Source organism: Gopherus flavomarginatus, chromosome 20, assembly GCF_025201925.1.
Source record: "Gopherus flavomarginatus isolate rGopFla2 chromosome 20, rGopFla2.mat.asm, whole genome shotgun sequence".
Classification (NCBI taxonomy): domain Eukaryota; kingdom Metazoa; phylum Chordata; order Testudines; family Testudinidae; genus Gopherus; species Gopherus flavomarginatus.
In genome coordinates, this window is record NC_066636.1 from 11,438,773 (window position 1) to 11,460,723 (window position 21,951).

The following is a 21,951-nucleotide window of genomic DNA, read 5'->3' on the forward strand; positions in this document are numbered from 1 at the left end:
GAGAGCACAGGCCTGGAATGGGGACCTGGAAGAGTGAATGTGTCCCTCTAAACCCATCAACTGCAGACTAGGCAGGCTTGGAAGAATTGTGTATTTGTTGGTAAATGTCAATTTCAGTGTAAACACACAACCCAATGGCAAAATATTTCCATCAATAATCATCAAAATTGACAGATGGGCAAAGTAAGAAACATGCTGCTTGAGAACTTATCATGTTGTAGGAGCAGCAGTGATCTGTATGCTCTGTATAACCTGTATGCTCAAAAGGTCTGTTAAACTCCCCCAGCTTGTGTCCTTTCCCTCTTTGAATGCCTGTGAGGTGGCTTTCCCACTCTCCTTTGTACCTCCAGTGAATGCCCTTCACCCGGCCCATCGTTCGCTGTGTTACATTCTATTGCACCTCAGGGAGACTGATCTTCATCGCACCGTCCATCGCTGCGCTGTGGGACACTTACCTTAAAGGATCCTGACATCTCCACTGCCAGGCCTGTCCTGGGAGCGTGAGTATGAGTGTGACACCCTCCCCCAACCCTTCTTTTGAGCTTAGCTATCAAGCTAATAAATGTGCTGCTTTCTGCCAGACTCTGGGGGTAAGGGCATTATTAGTCCTCTCTAAGCTTACTAACTGACCCAATTTTGAGTAACACAAGCAACATTGTTTGATCTGTTGTTGTACCAAAGGGGGAGATGGTTGTCTATAAAGGAGGGTGAAGACTAAATGCCTCTGATGAGAATGGGATTTGAACTCATGCAGGCAGAGCATAATGGGGTAGCAGTCCATCACCTTAACCACTCGGTCACCTCATCTGAGCTGTGAAAAAACGGACAGGAGGAGAAATCTAAGGCCGGCAGAGATAGGGACACTAAGGAGTTTTTAAATACTAAGCGAAAGCAGGGTCTGAATGAGCTCCCCTCTCTCACCTAGTGAGGAGCTGGGGAAAGACTTCAGGAACAGACCGTGTTCGCATAGACACACCTACTCTGCCTAGCTATGCAGCATGATGGGGCCGCTTCCCCAAAATGACCAGTTTGGGATGGTCTTGGGTTACAAATCACTTTAGGATTGAGTGGAATGAAATGTTATTCTCTTTCCTGTATGAGTGTAGGGCAGCAGAACGTACCTAGTCCGTCCTGATGGAGGGGTGAGGTGAGTGAGGAATAGCTTTTATTGGACTGCAGAGAAGTGATTGAGGACGTCACCCTAAACCAGTGGTCCCCAAACATTTCACATTGTGCCCTCTTAGCCATGGCTGTGGCCCCTCGGAAGCCATGGTCTAGAACCGGGGCTGGGAGGAGTGGGGCTGTTGCTTGCTGGGGTGAGGGGTGCGGACAGGGGTAAAGGGGTCGACGCCGGGCTGGGAGCCAGAGTCTCAGGCTGAGGGTGGGGTTGGGGAAGAGCTGTGGCAGAGTGGTGCTCCCTCCCTGCCCTCTATGTGGGCTGGCTCAGGTCCTGAGGTGCCCCCATGAATGTTCCTCTGTGTCCCCCTAGGAGTCGCACCCCACATTAGGGGGACCACTGAACCCTACTCGCTAAGCCGGGGCTAGTGATGCCAAACTCCCGGGAAAGGGAGAACAAGTGTGGGGGCCCAAGCACCAGAACCATGCCCCTACCTTCTGTCTGTGGCTCTACCCCCTTCCACCCATGGCCCCATCCACTGTCACTTCTGTTCCACCCCTTCCCCCACCAGCCCCACCCTATCACTCCTTTACCCCTGCCCCGCTGTGGCCCTGAGACCAGAGAAGCTCTGTGCCCCTGCTGCAGCCCCCGGGCTGTAGCAGGGAATGGGAGCTCCTCCAGCCCTGGGGCTGACATAGGGGAGACTTTTCCAGGGGGACCTAACTTGGCCAGGGCCCCTGATCATGGGCCCCACTGTCCCCTTGGCAGTGCAAGGTTTGGGGAGGCTGAGCCCCCTTGTCATAAACAGATAGCTAAGGGTTAATGTTCTTTTACCTATAAAGGGGTAACACCAGTAACCTAAAACACCTGACCAGAGGTCCAGTCAGGAAACAAGACTTTTTCAATTCTGGGTGGAGGGAAGTTTGTGTGTGAGTTCTTTGTCTTGTGTCTGTGGCGTCTCGGCTATGAGAGTGATTTTTCTATCTCCTGCCTTTCTAATCTTCTGTTTCCAAGTTGTAAGTACAAAGATAATAAGACAATAAGTTTATATTGGTTTTTTTGTATTTACATGTGTGTAGTTGCTGGAATGTTTAAATTGTATTCTTTTTGGATAAGGCTGTTTATTCATTTTTTTCTTTTAAGCAAATAACCCTGTATTTGTCACCTTAATACAGAGAGACCATTTTTATGTCCTTTTCTTTCTTTTTATATAAAGCTTTCTTTTTAAGACCTGTTGGATTTTTTCTTTAGTGGGGACTCCAGGGAATTGAGTCTGCAGCTCACCAGGGAATTGGTGGGAAGAAGAAGTCAGGGGGAAAATCTCGTTGTGTTAGATTTACTAGCCTGACTTTGCATACCCTCTGGGTAAGGGGGAAGAGAGATTAGCTATCTTGGTACTTCTATTTCCAGGACTGGAAACAGGGACGGGGGAGTCCCTCTGTTTAGATTCACGGAGCTTGCTTCTGTATATCTCTCCAGGAACCCAGAGAGGGAACACCTGGAGGGGAGGAGGGGGAAGGGAAATGGTTTATTCCCCTTTGTTGTGAGACTCAGGGCATCTGAGTCTGGGGGTCCCCCGGGGAAGGTTTTGGGGAGACCACAGCGAGCCAGGCACTGTATAAATCCCTGGCTGGTGGCAGCTTTACCAGGTCCAAGCTGGTAACTAAGCTTGGAGGTTTTCATGCTAACACCCATATTTTGGACGCTAAGGTCCAAATCTGGGAAAAAATGTTATGACACCCCTCCCCCCTGAGCCTCCATTACAAGCCGCCCAGGCTACCACTGCTCAGTGTGTGGCCAGTCTCTGTGTTTTCTGCTGCTCGTTCTGGGGAGCCTGGCCGGCCTTAGGGGTGGTGCCCCCCGATAGCCGCCCAGGGCTCCAGGGGTCAAAGGGCACCGTGTGGCAGTGCAAAGGTGCTCACTGCTCTCCCCTGCCCCAATGCTCCTCCATGGGTCCATAGAGGTTTGAGGGGAGTAAGGAGCAACCCTATGTGCTCCATGCGTCCTGGTCACTTTTCCCACTTGGGCTGTGCTGTGAGGGGAGCATCAGAAGCTGCTGCTCTCTGCCCTCCCGCTATGCAGCCCGGCTGAGGAAAGTGACCTGGATGCAGGGAGCTCGGATGATCTCACTTCTTGCCCCCACATCCCACAGCCCCTAGGGGTGCCCAGATGAGCAGCGTTCCAGGGAGGAGTGGGGGGCAGCAATGCCAGCTGCTCCATGCACACAGGTCAGTCTCCCCATGTGGGTGCAGGAGGGGGTGCAAGGGTTTCTGTGATGCCTATTCTATCAATATCGTCACTCAATACCAGGCACTCAAATTCACCAGTCTTAGTACTTAGACGTTTAGCGTTTGTATTTAAGCACTTCTAAAATGTGTCCCATTTTAGCTGTCTGCTATTACATGATGTAATTGAGGGAGACTCTTTCATTTCACTGTTTCTCATCAGAACCTACCTGTACATTATCATCTTCCATCCTCTCCACCTTACTAGGCTATAGAGAATCCCTGTGAATAGTTCCTCTCCTAACGGATGTCTCTGTCTGAACCCTGTGCTCCTCAGCGCCTGTCGGCTTTCCCCAGCTCTGAGGCTGTGTCTACACCGCGCACCTTACCACGGTGCAGCTGTGCCACTCTAACCATGCCATTGTAAGGTGCGCTGTGTGGCCGTCCTTATCGCTGAGAGAGAGCTTCCCCGGCAACAAAGCCAAACTACCTCCAATGAGGGGCAGGAGCTTTGTCACCGGGACCACAGCTCCACCTATGATGCGCTGTTCACACTGCCGCTTTTCATGGCTCAAATTTTGGCATTCGGGGAGTGTTTTTTCTCACCGCAGAGAGACAAAATTTTTAGCAACAAAAGCCGAAATTAAAAAAAACTCCTCTGCAACCTATTTAATTTTACCTTTATACAACCTTTATACTGCCTCCAGTTCTGGTATCCTCATTTGAAAAAGATGTTGTGAAATTGGAGCTAGGGCAGCAAAGAGCCACCAAATGTTCTGAGGGCTGGAGAAAAATGCCTTCCAGTGAGCTATTGAAAGAGCTCAACCTGTTTAGCTTATTAAAAGAAGATTGAAAGGTGATTTCATTGAAATGTTGAAGGGCCTTAATGGAGAGAAAAGATTGGGTATTTACGGGCTCTTGAATGGAGCAGAGAAAGGCATAACAAGACCCAATGGCTGGAAAGTGAAAAGAGACAAATTCATATTACAACTGAGGCACAATAGTCAACAGCGAGGATGATTCACCACAGGAGCAAGCTACCAAGGAAAGTGGTGGATTCACCATCTCCTGATGTCATTTAATGAAGACTAGATGCCTTTCTGGAATGTGTTTGCCCCCAAAGTAGCTGTTATGTCATACAGGAGGCCTGTGATATGCAGGTTAGATGTTCTAATGGTGTCTTCTGACCATGAAGTCGACTAATTTCTGAAAAACTGAGTGTAGCATTGGGAGCAGCGTCTGATGTTTTCCTGTCTAGCCGGCTTGCTGCCTAGAACGAACGCTCCTTGAGTGGGGTGATCCACAGGGAGTAGCTCAAACCTCCAAAGTGCCTGGCCAGGGGCAGCACATTAGCCCAGCAAGGGAGGGGTGTGGCAGTGACATCACAAAGGCCTTTTGCAGGACCTCAGACTATTGGTCAAAGGTGGTGGGGAGGTGGTGACCTCACAGAGAGATGCTGACATCAGCCAGGCAGGACAGGGGCGAGGGGCCAGGGAAACCTCAGAGACCTCTGTGGCTTTGCTTCAGCACGTTTCCTTCTCCAGGTCTCTCTTTGAGGACTGAGAGATTATTTGGGGTCATGGACGTGAGCGCCAGGAGGAACCTCTTTCGAGTTTCCTCCTTCCCTTGTAGTGATTTTACTAGAAAACAGCCGTCCCTGTTTAGAAGGTAAGAGCCTCCTGGAGGTTTGAAACCTGTTCAGTCTGATCTATCTGGTGACAAGTGAATTCTAGGCATGGAAAACACGAGCTTAAGGAGGCAGAATTTTATTGCGCACCTGGGATTTTGTCCCTTAGAATCGCTGGGGACATTAGGGTTTGTCCTTTTTGTTTCACCTCTTCCTCCATCCCTCCCTCCTCTTCTTCTCTTGCTTCTTTTGTCCTTTCTCCTGTTCCCTTCCCAACAACAGGACGGAGGTGTGTGTGTGTGTGTTGCAGGGAAGTCCTCTGCAGCTCCCACTATGGAAGGTCCACCCAAAAATGTGGGACTGAAATAGTGCTCGGGCAGTGATCCTCACCGGTGACCTGGGCCATCCTTTGGGCTCTCTGGTGAGAACCCTCAGCCTCCCGTCCTCCGTCTCTACACTGATTGGTTGAGCAGGGGGATATTGACAGGGAGGAGACTCAGGTCCTTGTTGTTCTCTTTCAAGATCAAGTAAATAAGTCAGAACCAGTTCTATCTTTGATTAATTTTGCTGCTTCTCTGCATTAATTGTCTCTGAGCAGTTGATGATTCCCTCTAACATTGCAGTTCTCCTCAAATACTTGCTGAATAATTACTGTCACTGTTGTTGGTCTGGAGCTCATCTGAGAGCACAGTATTCAGGTCATTCAATGTCTGAAATTCAAGATCCGAAGGTTTGTTTGAAAATCAGGGCTCTTCGGTCCTATTCCCAACACTGCCTCTGACGGGCTGTGTGACCTAAGACAAGTCAATTCTCCTTTCTCAGCCTGAGCTTCTCCCTCTTTCAAGTAGGGATAATAATGATCCGCTCTTACCTACCTCATGGTGGGTGAAGGATGCGGATCCATTTGGGAGTGTCACTAGAAGTAGTGCATAATATGAAGTTTCCCATCATGTTTACTCAGAGCAGATTATGACATAATAGATTAGCTGAAATAGTCTATTTTATTTGTATTTTTTTATTTTGAAATTGTTAATAGTAGCAACGACTTAGCTCAGATTGAAGCATCTTATCTAATGGTTGAGATGTAAGTGTCTCCTCTTTGTGTGCGAGGAGACAATTTAACACACTCTGACAAAGAGGAGATGCTTTTGTTTTGCAACAAAATATTTTTGCAAAGATCTTTCATCCCACTTGTTATGATTTTGAGAAACAAACTGGTTTAGTCAAAATGGGATTTTCGGACAGAAACGGTTTGAATGAAATTTTCCCACCATCTCGATTCCTGGGCTCTGGGGTGTTTTCATCTGTTAGAACAGGAGTCAGAACTGGTTGCTTCTCTTTCTGGCTCTGCCATCGCCTTGTTGTGTAGGCCTTGGGTAGGTCACTTCCCTTCTCCCATCTGTCCAATCGGAACAGGAACAGTTCTCGAACTATGGGCAGTTTAGAGCCCAAGTGAGATAAGGGGTATTAAAGCCCTCTGTGAAGGAGAAAGGGGAGTTTCACAGTGTTTAGCACCAAGGAATTCTAAAGTTTGCTAAAATGTCTAGTCTGTGGAAACAAGAAATGGTCGGGGCCAAACTTATTAACCACTGCCTTTTTAAAGCCCTTTCAAAGATGTGAGTCCCTATCTTTTAGGTACCTGTGGTTCTTTGCCAGCAGCAGAGAAGAGGTTCCTGCCTCCGTTTTTGTGGCCTTAACAAACCAGGTGTTGTGCCCCAGTTCTCGTCTGAGACCCCTGAAAAAGAACATCTTCCCATCCATGAACAAGACAGGACCTATCTTTCAAAGGGGAACAAAAAGACCTCTGGGACTTACAGACTAGCTAGCCTGACTGCCATAGCTGGAGAGATCCTGCAATACATTCTTAAACACTCAGTTTGTCAGCAGCACCTACAGGATGATTTGGTTCTTATGACTAGTGAGCGTGGAATTGTCAAGAACAAATCATTCCAAACCAATCCTCTTTCCTTCTTTGGCAGGGTTCTGGGCCTGGTAGAGGTGAGTAAACAATAGATGGGATCTAGCTTGGTGTTACTAAGGCTTTCGACACAGTCCCATAGGACATTTTCAGAAGCAAACGAGGGAAATGTAGTCCAGCTGCAATCAGTGTAATGTGGGTGCAGAGCTGGTTGAAAGCCAAGACTCCAGGAGCCCTTCTCCATGTTTAGCTGCCCAACGGGGAGGGTGAACCTAGTGGATCTGGCAGGGATCAGTCCGGTGTCAGGTACTATTCTATATTTTCATGAATGATTTGGAAAATGGAGTGGAGAGCATGCTCCTAAAGTTTACAACTGGCACCAAGCACTTTGGAGCACAGGATTGAAATTCAAAACACCTTTAACAAATTGGAGACTTGGTCTTCTTGAGCCAAACTCCATGGTTAGGGCTCTCTCTCTACACTGGGCTGAAGTGAAACCCCAGAGCCAAGCACTCCTCCTGGGCAGTGAGCTCCGACCTTGAATGGTCAGATGCTGCTTAGCACCGTCAGAGCAGCTTTTGCTGGGGGATTCTCCCAGCACTTTCCAATAGCGGGAAGGTATGAAATCCCCATTTGACTGCTGGGGACAGAGCCCGAGAGTGGGGAGCAACTTGCCCAAAGTCCCCAGAAAAAGGAAAACAACCAGCAGAGGAACCAATAGGAAACCCAGCAATGGAACTCAGGAGTCCTGGGGGTGTGCTGTGGTGACCAGATGTCCCAATTTTATAGGGACAGTCCGAATTTTGGGGTCTTATCTAGGATCCTATTACCCCCCACGCCGTCCCGATTTTTCACACTTGCTGTCTGGTCACCCTAGGGTGTGCACATGTGTGGGTCCCAGCTGCTCCCTGCCCCCCTCATTGAAGCAGATGTGCAGGGTTACTGCCCTGGGAAGTGCAGGGCACCAGTGGATGTGGGGTTGGCTGGAGGTAGGGTCTGGCTTCAGGCAGGGCAAGGGCTGCGTGGCTGGCTGGCTTCAGGCAGGGGGGTGCATCAGGGGTTGGCTGGAGACAGGGCAGGGAGGATGCGGCTGGTGCAGGCAAAGCAGAAGGTGCAGGGCTGGCTGGAGACAGAGGCTGACTGCCGGCAGGGCAGGGCAGGGGGTGCAGGGCTGGCTGCGGGCAGGGCCGGTGCAAGGAAGTTTCATGCCCTAGGCGAAACTTCCACCTTGCACCCTCCCCCCCCGCACCCCTGCCCTGAGGCGCCCCACCCGTGGCAGCTCCCCCCTCCACCCTGAGGCTCCCCTCTTGTGGCAACTCTCCTGCTCTGCCCTGCGGCACCCCCCTCGCCCGAGCTCACCCCTGCTCCGAGCACGAGCACCCCGAGCACGCCGTGGCCGCTTCACTTCTCCCACCTCCAAGGCTTGCGGCGCCTAAGCCTGCCAGGCAGTCAAGCACCCTCCTCTGAGCCACAGCAGCCCTGACAGTTGACAATAGAGGCACCTTAACCCCTGAGTTCCTTCAATGTGTCCCCCTCGGGGGTCCAGCTCCGATCACCAGATACTCGGGGTATGTCTATACCACCTGCCGAATCGGTGGGCAGCGATCGATCCAGCGGCGGTTGATATGTCGCGTCTAGTGTAGATGCAATACACTGAGTGCTCTCCCCTCGCCTGCTGTACTCCAGCTCGGTGAGAGGCGCAGGCAGAGTCTACGGGGAGCAGCAGCAGTCAATTCACCGAGACTGTGACATTATAATTGTTAGACCTGAATAAAGATATAGTAGACAAAACCAGGTATGCCAACCTGACCAAAGTCAGGCTAACAGAGGTTTGTGGGTAATCCCTGAGTGGAAAACACTGAGAAGCAGCAGCATGTCTCACAAGCGCTTGGAAAAAGTGAGATAAGAGAGAAGCTGCATTCCTGGCATAGTACCAGATGTGCTGTGTTCGGGCAGCTCCTTCGAAGAACTGATAAGAGTCCTAGTTTTCGCTCCCTGGTTTTGTTCTTTGTTTGTTTTTAACTCCCCTACATTTCTAACTTTAGGCATGCATGTATACTAAAGGTGTCTAGTTTCTAGTTGTTAGAAGAAGGGGGTGGGTTGCTCCAGTGAATAATTTATGACGCGACGGAACTGTCTATATAGGCTTATACTAAGATGTAAAGAGCAGGCTGGTTCTGTCTGGAGACGAGCTGCTCTCTATTGATGCGTGCACTTGTCAATAAAGAGCTTTTGATCGGACCTTGCTGGTGTTGCCTGTCTCTCTCGCGGTCAGACAACGAACTTTGCCGTCTGGGTTAGAGTCCCTGACATCTTTGGCGACTCCGCCGGGACCCGTCTGACTCTCCGGCGGGGGATCGGACCCTGAGGCAACGCAGCGCGCATCCTCCGGTTTAGAGGAGACTTGCCTGGTGATCTGATCTCTGCGTTGGCGATAAGGCGTGTTCTGTGAACCAGCTGAAACTCGTAGAAATCCAGCAACGTCCACCTACCCATTGAGTAGGGTCCAGGTTGTCGGGGTTAGAGTCCCTGACTACTTAGGTCTGGGTTAGAGTCCCAGCCCAGGTCTGGGTTTGAGTCCCAGCCTGGGTTTGAGTCTCAGTCCAGGTGTTCAAGTCCCTGGAGAAGTAAGTGAGCGCTCGACGCGGGGAGGTGGAGGTTAGAGTCCCTTTACCTCGACCCGGGGAGGAGGGGTTAGAGTCCCTTCATTAAAATGAGACAAGTTGGCAGTAAGTGCCCGGGGGATGCCCTGTTGTCTCTGATACTTAGAGACTGGAAAGAGATTTCTGAGACAGCTGATCTAGTTAAATTTAAGATGAGAAATCTGTGTTGGATCCAATGGCCATCATTTACCTTTCATTTGTCTCCAACTAGAGACTGGCCGGTGGGTGAAACCTTTTCCACAGATAGGAGGAACTCCTTAAGGGATATTTTGGTTGATCTTAGGCCGAGACAAATGGATTACTTGTTTGTATGGTATAATTATAAACCCATGGAGGGATGGGTAGCTTTTGAAGCTGTTTGTATGGAGAGCTCTTGTAAAAAAATCACCCACCATATGCACCAGAGCCGCACCGGGAGGAGGACAATTTTGTTCCTGTTCTTCCCCGTCTGATGGAGTGCAAGGATTCAAAAGCAGGTTAGGGACAGTTCAGGGACAGAGGAGAATCAAGAGGGAGCATCAAGAGTGATGTTCCCTCATCTTCAGAGGAATCAGGCAGCCTCACCCCCTCTGCAGCCTCCAGCCAGCCTTTTGCAAACTTGGTGAGGGACTGCTTTTCAAACACCCCCAATATTACAGCAGCCCTTGTCCTTGCCCTTGTGGACCCCCACTAGGTTACTTAACTCCATGAGAGAGAATGTTTCTGAGACACCTCTGATATTACAAGCCTCATTGAGAACTTATCTGGTTCTACTGGTTGCTGGGGAACATGAGATGGTTTTACCCATACCCTGTTTGCAACTTCAAATTTGTTTAACTGGCAGTGCACTATGCCTCACTTATGAGACAATCCTGAGGCAGTGGAAAGAATGTTCTGCATAATCTTTTTCACTCATGTGCCCACTTGGGCAAATGTAAATCAGTTATTAGATACTCTCATGACAGAAGATGAAAGACAAAAAGTAAAAGAAAAATCTGCAGCTCATTTGAATGCACCTTGGCTAATTACTGACCCTAACTGGAATCCCAATAATCCAGCTCAAAAGACAAAGTTGGATGGATTTTTAAAAGCTGTTTTGAATGGTATTAGAGATGCAGGGGAGGCTACTCCAAATTGGAGCAAGGTGACTGCTTGTGTTCAGCATCCAGATAAGCACCTCTCTGACTTTTGTGCTCGACTGATTTGTGAAGTTAAAAAGCATGGGAATTTAAATCCTGAAACTGATCATGGAAAGGAGATGGTTAAAATGGTTTTCATGTCACAATGTGCAAAGGATATTGCAAAAAGATTTAGAAAGCATCCAGATGGTACGCAAGGGAAAAGTTTGTCTGAAGTAGTTAGCATTGCTACTAGAATGTTTAATGGGAAAGAGAAAAAGAAAGAAAAAGACATAAGGAACGGGTTAATTTAAAAATCATCTTGGCCCCGGGATGGAAGGAGGGGGGTGCTCTGCGTTCAGGGTCAGGAATCGGCGCGGACTGTGCTTGGTGCAGGGAGGGGCTGCTTTCGGCCCCAGCTGGCTGTGAAGGAAAAAATATAGACAGAGGCGAAGCAAAGGAAATACAAGTTACAGAACTGAAATTACATTTGCAAAGCTTAACTGTCCGGTAAGATCCAACAGTGTGCCTTTGTGACCCTGGAGTCGGTGTGGCTTGGTGACACCAAAGAAGCCACAGGCAGCCGACCTGGACTGGAATCTCTGAAAGAGACGCCGCAGGAGATTCCAGGGTGTAAAAGAACAGCCCTCCCAAGAGCAGAAGCATGTTGGAAATTCTGGACAAGCTGTATACAGGATAATCTCCCTTCCACCTCTCCCCCTCCTCTGAACATTATACACAGAAGTGGCCAGTCTGGACGTACGTGTGTAAGTATGAAAGGAGCTTCGGGCTTGGGGCATTAATATTTTCCTGAGTGATGTGGGAGCGTTCCCAACAATCTCCGTTGTTGTTTTATTATTTTATTAACGAAGCTTTAAAATTCAGTTATATGGTGTGTTTTCTTTATCTTCCCCCAACGATCCTGTAGTGTCAGCCTGATCATCTGACAGGGATAGATTGGTAACAGAAATTTGTCACAGTTTGGTGAGCAATTAAGAAGGGGGGAGCCCTGCAGAATTTACACCATCTATTTGTTTTACCCTTGTTATTTTGTGTTTGCTTTGCTTTGTACTGTTGGTGTTATATGCTGAGAACTGCATGAGTAAAAGTGAGTCCTAATACGATAAGGAAACACTGTCTGGTTCTGGTTCTGTTCTATTTAACCAGTTACTGTTGTTGTTTTTTTTCTCTGTTCATTTGGGTGTTAGGAGTGTGGGTGGAACTGAACCTCTTGTTCGTAATTCCTCAGAGTGGAAGCCATGTGTGCGAGACAGCTCTGAGGTTAAATTGAGATCCTTCTGTCCTGTCCCCTGTAGCGGTCAGTGTATAGAAGTGGGAAAGTCTGGCTTAGACTGTAATTCCCTCTGCTCTCTGTGTAATTCTCTTTTCTGTTTAAGTGTCAAACAGATGAATGAGTCTCTGGGTAAACCCTCTAAGAGTAGTCCTTCAAATGATATGTTAAGTAAATGGCCTTTGCCCAATGGGCCATGTGTCTTCGTCTAGGTGGCAAGCCTCATGAAGGAGGACTCGGGTAGTCTTGTGAGTAAGAATGTTTAAGGGAAGAGACCAGGAGGGGTGGGGGGCTAGTTGAGAAGCCCACCCTCCTAGCTAAACTGGTAGTGGAAGAAGTTGGTGCCTATGGAAGGGACGGTTCAGTGAGAAAAGCAGGATCGGGCCCAGGCGGGCAGGCAACAGACAGAGAGATTGGAAAACAGGTTGGAAAACTTTAAGGGTGTAGTGGAAGGAAGGAGTCAGTAAGTGTAAGCATGGGGATTTCAAATACCCAGAACTTACTTGGAATGGTGATTTGAGTTGATAAAAGTGGCTGTTGGGAGACAAGCAAGTGATTTAAGGGAGAGTGAGAAGTTAACTCTGTAGTTGCTGGAGGAAACAGCAGTTGAACTTTGTAAAAATGCTAAAGAGGAAAGTTCTTGGTGTCTTTGAAATGTTTGTAAATAAATTGAGGCAAAGAAATTGTTAATTGCAATCATTTAGAATTTAGTTAAATTAGCTGAAGAATGTCTATAGTGCTATGTAATTGAAATTTTATTAGGCTGTAAGGGCACTATAAGTAGTGATGTTTTCTTTCAGTGTTTGAAAGCAAGAGTTAAAAGTAAAAAGCAAGCCAGAAAGCATCTGTATTCATGCAAATTATCTAACTGATAAGGTAGGAGCCACTGAAACCTGGGCTGCCTATGAAACACATAAAATATGGGATAATTCCTCTGTTTTTCCTGAAATCAACAAGGGTATTTGTCTATTTTAAGCAATGATTGTCTGCCCAGAAGGGGTAGACCTCTGTTTTTTTGTCTTTCAGATAATCAGAGAAAACTGATGCCAGCTAAACAGCATTCAACGTACCATGCATTTACTGGCACAATAGAAATTATGTTTTGTGTTCTATGTTCTGTCTTGTGGTGTTTGTCTTGTGGCCGGAATTTTTGTGTTTAATATTTTTATAAAATAATCTAGTTTAAAATCAAACAAAAAGGTTAAATTAAAATGCAGATACTTGTTTTGTTCAACTTGGAATACAAAGTGTTTAGATAAATCAGGAGAATGTGATATACTAAAGTCTAATGCATTTCCTTAAGTAAGGAAAAGAAACTTTATTGGTCAAATTGTTAATTGCAAAAATTGTTGTTAAAATTTGCGTACCAACAGTCTTTGAAAGCAAGGACATGAAAAGTTAACCCACTCCCCATATTGTACATGGGATCTTTCTGGCTACCTCAGATTTCTAGCCAGAGGGCTGGGGATGGTGGAAGGCTATTGGACTAGAGGTTGTATTGAGTGAACTCCTCAAAGTGGGTGTGCTTGTCCTGGCTTGTTGCTCGAAAGCTCTGTAATAAGGTTATTTTAGTAAAAGGGTGTGTGTGGCATATATTAAATAATAAGACTAATGTACTGTATAATGACAATGTGTAGGTGTTCATTGTTGGGAAAAAGGTGTATAAGTAAAAAGTGAAAGTTTCCTTTGCAGGTTAAAAGAAGCCAAGAAGGGAAGAAGCACAAAGAACAGAATGAATTAACTGAAAAAATAAAATAAAATAAAATAGCAAGCTCAGGCTATAGATAAGACACTGACTCCATTCAAGGACACTGCTCACAGTTAAGACTTGTTTAACAACCAGGAAAAGGAGGGCTTGAATTTGCCCATGCAGCTATGAGATCTGAAAAACACTGCCAGGCACTAATGAAATGTGTTAAGTTTTTTTTCTCACAGGTAAGGAAGCGCTACCCAAAGACCCTAGCAGCCCTGCCACTCCTTGGAACCAGGAGACGGGATTGATGTAAAGGTCCACCAACGAAAGACTGCCTTGGCTCCATGCTGGAAAGGCCCTTAAGTCCTGATGACTACCAACACCGCTGTGAAGTACCAAAGACTGACTGCTTGGACCCAAGATTCTCACTGCAAAAAGACCCCTCCACATTGGGAGAATTCTCCTACTGATGATTAGCCTATTTCACCTTCTAGCTCCACTGTGCCTTCTGGACAGTAGGGAAAAAGTACAAGGTGAAGTGCTAGTAGCCTCTCCCTTATCCACTGACAGATCTACTGTGCCTTTGAATTTTTCTAGAAAAAGCAAAACCATTACAGGGTGATGTGCTAGTAACCTCTCCCCTATATGATGCTGCACCAAGACTGTTTTGGGAAAGAAGAAGGAACACTCACTCCACTGAAATTGCTAAAGTCCAGGAATTCCTGACTAGAAAGGGCATTAAGAACTGACCCCGGTGAAGAAACAAAGAATTGTACACTGGCAGAAAAAATTTGTGGGACCCATGCTTGGGAATGTGGTATTGATTGGACTTTGGGGTTTATTCTACAGGCTGTGCCCTGTGTTGTGGATAAATTCTTCAGCATGTATTGCTCTCTCTAATTGGATTTTAAATAACAAGTACCCGAAGAGTTTGTTCTGCCACTGGAAATTTTACCTGTATTGAAACCATTCCAGTGACTAATAATGTAACCCCCTCCTATGCTATTAATGTCAATGCCTTTTAAAAGTACCTGAAAATAGTTAAATAACAAATGTAATATAGTACTACACCAAGGAAAGATGGTATTAAATATCACTGAGGCTGGGAAGGCATTGCAGTGGGATCTAGTATGTTTGGAGATTCAGAATTTCCTGAATGACCAGCTGATGGCCATTTGGAGTGATCTTGAGTACTAGACTTGGCCCACTGCCCTTACAGACACATCAGGAGTACCATCTAATCTGTGGTCATGGAGATATACTAAAGACTTTCTGGGTGGAAGTGTAAACATTTACAGTGCTCCTTCCAAGCATTTGGACTGGGGGGTGTGGGCTTCCACATACCGAATCCTGACGGGTCCATGGGGAGGATGCACATGGGACTGGATTATTCACCGAAACATCTGGGAAATTAGACCACTTGGTATACCTAACTGATTTATAGTCAGTGCCCCAATCCCTTAGTTGTCAGACAAACAGGATTCCACTCTTTTGTCCGTGCACTCATTCCTGGATTGTGGGTGGCTAAGCTCAAGAGAGCAGTTGTAAATATTTCTGCAGAGCTTGAAAAAAAACCGCTAATGCATTAATAGATGCTTTCCAAAAGTTGCAACGAAAGACTGATGAAGTAGCAGAAGTAACTTTGCAAAATAGACGTGTGCTAAATGCCATGAATGCTGAATTAGAGAGGGGCTTGTGCTCGCATTGGGGAAACATGTTGCTTTGCTGTTAATCACTCTGGCTTAATTGACAAAGATTTACAAGCTATTAAGAATGTTGCTGTTGTTTTCCATGCTATATCTCTTGATCACACTTTTAGTTTTAAGGACCTCCACTCAGACCTTGGGTCATGGTTTACTAGCCTCCCCCGTACAATTGTTAAATGGATATGTGTCCCAAGAGTCACATTATGGTCCTCTAGGGACAAAGCGGGGATTGTTAGGCCTGAATAAAGATATAGCAGACAAAACCAGGTATGCCAACCTGACCAAAGTCAGGCTAACAGAGGTTTGTGGGTAATCCCTGAGTGGAAAACACTGAGAAGCAGCAGCATGTCTCACAAGCGCTGGGAAAAAGTGAGATAAGAGAGAAGCTGCATTCCTGGCATAGTACCAGATGTGCTGTGTTCGGGCAGCTCCTTCGAAGAACTGATAAGAGTCCTAGTTTCCCAGCCTCCTTGTTTTCGCTCCCTGGTTTTGTTCTTTGTTTGTTTTTAACTCCCCTACATTTCTAACTTTAGGCATGCATGTATACTAAAGGTGTCTAGTTTCTAGTTGTTAGAAGAAGGGGGTGGGTTGCTCCAGTGAATAATTTATGACGCGACGGAACTGTCTACATAGGCTTATACTAAGATGTAAAGAGCAGGCTGGTTCTCTCTGGAGACGAGCTGCTCTCTATTGATGCGTGCACTTGTCAATAAAGAGCTTTTGATCGGACCTTGCTGGTGTTGCCTGTCTCTCTCGCGGTCAGACAACGAACTTTGCCGTCTGGGTTAGAGTCCCTGACATAAGTATAATCTAATATCTCATTGAAAGGTGACAGGGCCAGAAAGAGTTAATTAACTCACCTCACCGACTGACCTGACCCGTGGGTGAACCTTAAAAACTGGTTAACAAGATATGTAAATGAACAGAGCTTTGAAATGCAAGTCTGCAGTGTTAGAGGTAGAAGGGGAGGTGTTTGCTCAGGTCTTGTGATGTCAGCAAACAAGTCTTGTCTGTTGCTATAGTTTTAATTCAAAGAGCAAAAAAAGAATATTAACATTTATGATGATACTTGAGTGAAATAGTATTATTGTCTGTGTCTCTTTGAAGGTTGTGGTAATCTGTATCTGAACTGTTTGATGGATGTACTAATTGCCAGGATGTTTGGAAGAAGAGTTAAGCCTATTGTTTTCTCAGGCTGAAAGGCTGCTGGAAATGTTTAAGGACCTGGGACACGATCCTTCTTCATCTCAGATCTGCTTTGGGTTTCAAGAGGGGGAAACCTTAAGCCACAAGGATTGAGATCCCCAGTCATTGACTGGAGCCACCCTGAATATGGACATTGGATTATAACCTATGGACTATTTCTAAAAGGACTTTTGGCAACTACAAGCTCATCTCTACTTTGTATCTGAACCTCAAAAATTGAATTCAAGTCTATATGTCTATGAATCTTTTAACCAACACTCACTCTCTCTCTTTTCTTTTCTAATAAATTTTAGCTTAGTTAATAAGAATTGGCTATAGCATGTATTTTAGGTAAAATCTAAGTTATAATTGAACCTGGTTATGTGGCTGATCCTTTGGGATCGGAAGAATCTTTTCTTTTATATGATGAAGTAAGATTTTCAGGAATCATCATCATATCTAACAGGTGTGTCTGGACGGAGGCCTGAGGCTGGGTACTTTAAGGGAACTGCGTGGTTTAAACTTCTAAGTAACCAGTGAGGTACTACAGAAGCTGTTTTGTGCTGGCTTGGTAAATCTAAGTATTGAAATAACCAGCAGCGTTTGGGATTTGTCTGCCCTGTTTTGTTTGCAATTCACTCTGATTGAGTGAGCTGAGCTGGCTCCCACGGGCAGCACCGTCACACCTACAGCCAGGCTGCAGAGGTCCGGGGGATCTTAGGGGCCTTGGGGTGCACAGATACCTATGTCCAGGCCATAGCGGTCCCTGGGGGGCTTAGAGAGTTTGGGGGGGACACAGATACCAATCTCCATGCTCTAGGGTCCCATGGGGGCTTAGAGGGTTCGTGGGGGGCACATATTCCTACATCCAGGCTGTAGGGTTACCGGGGGGCTTAGGGGGTTAGTGGGGGGCAAGGATACCTACGTCCAGGCTGGAGGCATCCTGGGAGTCTTAGGGGATTTGTGGGGGCCAAAGACACCTATGATGTCCAGGCTGTAGGGGTACCAGTGGGTTTTAGGGGTTCGAGTGGGCACAGATACGTATGTCCAGGCTGTATCGTTCCCAGGGGGGGTTAGAGGTTTCGTGAGGGGCACAGATATCTACGTCCAGATTGTAGATGTCCCGGGAGGGGGGGGTTAGGGGGTTGTGGGAGTGCAAATACCTATGTCCAGGCTGTAGGGGTTCCTGGGGGCTTAGAGGGTTTCTGAGGGGCGCATATACCTACGTGCACACTGGAGTGTCGCAAGGGGCTTATGGAGTCTATATGGGGTACAGATACCAATGTTCTGGCTGTATAGGTCCCTCGGGGGCTTAGGGGGTTTGTGGGGGGCACAGATACCTAAGTTCAGGCTGGAGGGATCTCTGAGTGTCTTAGGTGTTTGGTGGGAGGCACAGATACCTACGTCCAGGCTGCAGGGGTCTCGGAGGGGCTTAGGGTCTGTCACGGAGTGTGGGGGAGTCCGGTCCTGCACCCCTCTTCCTGGGACTCACAGTGACTCTCAGCCAGCCAGTAAAACAGAAGGTTTATTGGACAACAGGAGCGAAGGATACAGCAGAGCTTGGAGGCACAAGCAGGACCCCACAATCAAGTCCTTCTAGGGGTTCAGGAAACTTAGTTCCCAGTTTGGGAATCCCTGAATTCCAACCACCCAGACCAAAAGCGAAGCTGAACTAACCCAACTCCCTCCAGCTGGCCATTTGCTGTGTCCAGCTTCCCGGGCAAAGGTGCTGACCCCTCCCCGCGCCTAGCTCATGTTACAGGCTGAGCACGTGTCCGGTCCTAAAGTCACCCCCTGCTCTCCCATCCCCCACAGAGACAGTCCCTACTCCATCACAGTAATGCACAGAGCATTTCCCGCATGGAGCAACAGTGACACCATGTGGCCACGCTCGGTAACGCACAGAACATTTCCCATATGGAGCAACTGTGACACCGTGTGGCCAGGCAGGGTAATGCACAGAGCATTTCCCGCATGGAGCAACAGTGACACCATGTGGCCATGCGGGGAAATGCACAGAGCATTTCCTGGATGGAGCAACAGTGATTCCATGTGGCCACGCAGAGTAATGCACAGAGCATTTCTCTCATAGAGGAACAGCGACAACATGTGGCCATGCAGGGTAATGCACAGAGCATCACGCCTATTTAGAGGCTGTAGAGGTCCCTGGGGGACTTACGGGTCATCGGGGGCACAGATAGCTACGTCCAGGCTGGAGACATTCCGGTGGGCATTAGGGGCTTCATGAGGGGCACAAATATCTACGTCAGGGCTGGAGAGGTCCCTGGATGGCTTAGGGGGTTGTGGTGAGCATAGATACATACGTCCATGCTGTAGTGGTCCCTGGGTGTTTAAGGAGTTGGTAAGGGTCATAGAAACCTACATATGGTCTGGAGGGGTCCCTGGGGGACTTAAGGGTTTGTGGTTGCGCAGATACCTACGTACCTGTTGGAGGGGGCCCTGGGGAGCTTAGGGGGTTTGTGTGGCGTACACATAGCTATAACCAGGCTGGTGGGGGCCCTATGGGTCTTAGAAGGCTGGTGGGGGGCAGAGATACCTATGTAGGGACTGGAGAAGTCCTGGGGAGGGCTTTGGGGGTTCCTGGAAGTCATAAATATCTAGGTCCAGGCTGGAGGAGTTCTGGGGGTATTAGGGAGTTGTGCGGGGGCACAGATACCTATATCGAGGCTGTAGGGGTCCTGGGGTTGCTTTGGGGAATTTTGGGGTACAGATACCTACTTCCATGCTGTAGGGGTCGCTGGGAGGATCAGTGGGTTCGTGAGGGTGCACAGATATCTACGTCCGGTCTATAGGGATCCTGGGGGGGGCTTAGGGGTTTGTAAGGGGCACAGATACATTCATCCAGGCAAGAGGGGTCCTAGGGACCTTAGGGGATTCATGCTGGGCACAGATACCTGCGTCTAGGCTGGAGGGGTTTTGGGGGTCTTAGGAGGGTTGTGTGGGCACAGATACCTATGTCGATGCTGGAGGGGTCCTGTCATGTCTTAGCGGATTCGTGGGGTCAGAGATACCTACATCTAGGCTGGAGGGGTTCCGGGGGGATTAGGTGTGTTTGATGGGGGAACAGATACCTACATCCTGATGGTAGGTGGCCCTGGGTAGCTTAGGCGGTTTTTGTCGGTCACAGATACAAACATCCATGCTGTAGGGGTCCCGAGGGACTTTGTGGGGCTGTAGGGGTCACAGATACCTAGCTACAGTCTGGAAGGTTCCTGTGGGTATTAAGGGGTGTGTGGGGCATACAGATGCCTACATCTGGGCTTGTGGGTTCCCTGGGGGGCTTAGAGGTTTGTGGAGAGCACAGATACCATTATCCAGGCTAGATGGGTTCTGGTGGGATTAGGGGGTTGTGGGGGGCACAGATACCTATGTAAGCAGAAGCAGGATGAACTCTACCCTCACATCTGGTGGTGAATTATGGCAAGTGTGGAAAAGGTTTTCAGGGTCTGATCATGTTTGCATAGACACACTCACCGTGCATGACACGGCCACGGCAGCCTGGGATGGTTACTTTGGCAGCTATGGTATCCCCAGTTTATTTGTTGTTGGGGTGTGAGATGTGGAGTGTTGTCACCCTGGTTGTGTGGATGAGGAACTGTGAAACAGCTTTGAGACAGGGATTCTCACCATCAGTTGAGTGGCACTCACTAGACAAGGGAGTGGGCTCCTTGGGTGAGCTAGCGTCACCAATTGCACTTTTTTTCTTTTAACAGTTGAATAGCAGTGTTGATTTTTTATTCTCTTAAAAGTTGAATTTCTAGGTTAGCTTGTGGGGGACTCTGAAACTGTATTGCAGAACACAGTAGTTGGCAGACAGGAGCAGTTTGTGGGAGTGTCCCATGGAGTGAGGTGAGTCTAGCAGTTTTGGGGGACAGCTGGAGCAGAACACAGGTCGGCTGGCAGAGCAGCTGGTGGACCGAGCTGAGCAGTTTGTGGGGAAGGCAAAAGCAGAATCCCATGGAGAGGCAGAGCAGTCAGCAGTGGACCACATAAGGTGCCCCTTTCTACTCAGGCTGGCAGGGGGAAAAACCCTGCAGATAGACTCTTGAACTCTGGGGTTGCGCAACTGTGGGTGATTTTGGGGTTGCTGGACTCTTGAAACGTTGGAGATATTGGACTTTGGAGCCTTGGGGTGATTTGGGGATTGCTGGACTCATGAGCCCAGGGAAAAGGACACGGCCTAGTTGAGGTGTTTTCCCAATTTAATGCTATGTTGTTTATCTCACGTCATTAAACATTTTCTGCTACACTCAGACTCTGTGCTTGCGAGAGGGGAAGTATTGCCTTTTTGAGGCACCTAGGAGTGCGTATGTAAAATTTTCCCATGTCACTGGGTGGGGGCTCGAGCTGGTTTGCATTACATTGTAGGCAAGGGACCCCTATGTATTGAACCCAGTCCTTGCTGCTATCAGTTCAGCCTGGCAGAAGGGTTCCACCTACGTCCAGGCTCAAGGGGTCCCTGGGGGGCTTAGGGAGTTCGTGGGGGGCACAGATATCTAGGTCCAGGCTGTAGGGGGTCGCGGGGGGCTCAGGAGTTTGGTGGGGGGCACAGATACCTACGTCCAGGCTGCAGGGGTCCCAGAGGGACTTAGGGGGTGTCACGTAGTGTGGTGGAATCTGGCCCTGCACCCCTCTTCCTGGGACACACAGTGACTCAGCCAGCCAGTAAAACAGAAAGTTTTTTTGGCCAACAGGAACGAAGGATACAGCAGGGCTTTTGGGCACAACCAGGACCCCTCAATCGAGTCCTTCTGGGGGTTCAGGAAGCTTAGTTCCCAGTTTGGGATTCCCTGAATTCCAACAACCCAGCTCCAAACCAAAACTGAACTAACTCCCTCCAGCCAGCCCCTTCCTTTATTCAGCTTCCTGGGCAAAGGTGCTGACCCCCTCCCAGCAGCCTAGCTTAAGTTACAGGCTTAGGTCCTGTCCCTCACCTAAAGTCACCCGCTGCTCTCCCATCCCCCACACAGACAGTCCCCACTTCATCACAGTAATGCCCAGAGCATTTCGCGCATGGAGCAACAATAACACTGTGTGGCCATGCAGGGTAATGCCCAGAGCATTTCCCCCGTGGAGCAACAGTGACACCATGTGACCACACAGGGTAATGCACAGAGCATTTCCTGCATGGAGCAACAGTGACACCATGTGGCCACACAGGGTAATGCACAGAGCATTTCCTGCATGGAGCAACAGTGACACCATGTGGCCATACAGGGTAATGCACAGAGCCTTTCCTGCATGGAGCAACAGTGACACCATGTGGCCACACAGGGTAATGCACAGAGCATCGCACCTACGTGGAGGCTGTAGAGATCCCTTGAGGGCTTACAGGGGTTCGTAGGGTCACAGATATCTACATCCAGTATGGGCGGGACCCTGGAAGAGTTAGGGGGGTTGTGTTGGGC